The following is a 974-nucleotide window of genomic DNA, read 5'->3' on the forward strand; positions in this document are numbered from 1 at the left end:
GGAAGAAGAGGCTTCTAACTGCTCTGTGAGTCAAAGGGGGGTGGGGGAAGGGCCCTTTTCCAGGCCTCCGTTGGCCTTTCAGGGAGGGAGGGAGCCTTGGGGCCTGGCCTGGGGAGTCCCTAGAGGTTTTGAGGTGGGATTGGGGAAGGGAGAGGCCTCAACTGGGTATAATGCCACAGAGTCCACCTTTTAAAACAGTCATTTTCTCCAGGGAGACAGATCTCTGCTGCCTTGAGTTCAGTTGTAAGTCTGGGGGGGGGGGTTCCTTCAGGCCCCCCTTAGAGGTTGCCAAGCCTGGGCCTGCCAGCACTTTAGGGTTGCCAGGTTCCCCCCCTGGCCACCGACAGGGGATTCTGGATAAGGTTGCCAGGTCCAGGCTGGGAAACTCCTGGAGATTTGCGGGAGGAGCCTGGGGAGGACAGGGACCTCAGTGGGGTACAATGTCACAGAGTCCACCCTCCAAAGCATCCATTTTCTCCATGGGAAGTTATCTTTGTAGTCTGGAAATGAGCAGGAATTACAGGGGATCCCCAGGTCCCACCTGGAGGCTGGCATCCCTCGGCAGCACCCTCTGGGTGACTTGATACCACCTGATTTGCATGACTCAAGTAGGCCCAGCTGCTTGCTACTGTTCATCAGCAGCCACCCTATGAAAGCTGGGTTGTTGTGCAGATAAAAAGTAGGAGAGAATAATGTAAGCTGTTTTGGTCCCCACTGTGGAGAAAAACTAATTTTCCTAGGTAGAGGCTGCGGGGGAGGGGTGTGGAGATGGAAAGTTGCAGACAGAGAGGCAGATAAAGGTAGGTTGGCTGTTGGGTGGGAAGGAAATTGTGTTGCCAACTCCAGGTTGGGAAATTCCTGGACATTTGTGGGGTGGAGCCTGGGGAGGGTGGGATTGGAGGAGGGAAGGAACTACAGATCAGTATAATGCCATAGCTGGAGGAGAAAAAGAAAAGGGGGGCAGAAGGGAGAAA

This window comes from Gekko japonicus, unplaced genomic scaffold (assembly GCF_001447785.1).
Source record: "Gekko japonicus isolate JY-2015 unplaced genomic scaffold, Gekko_japonicus_V1.1 scaffold154, whole genome shotgun sequence".
In the NCBI taxonomy this organism is placed as follows: Eukaryota; Metazoa; Chordata; class Lepidosauria; order Squamata; family Gekkonidae; genus Gekko; species Gekko japonicus.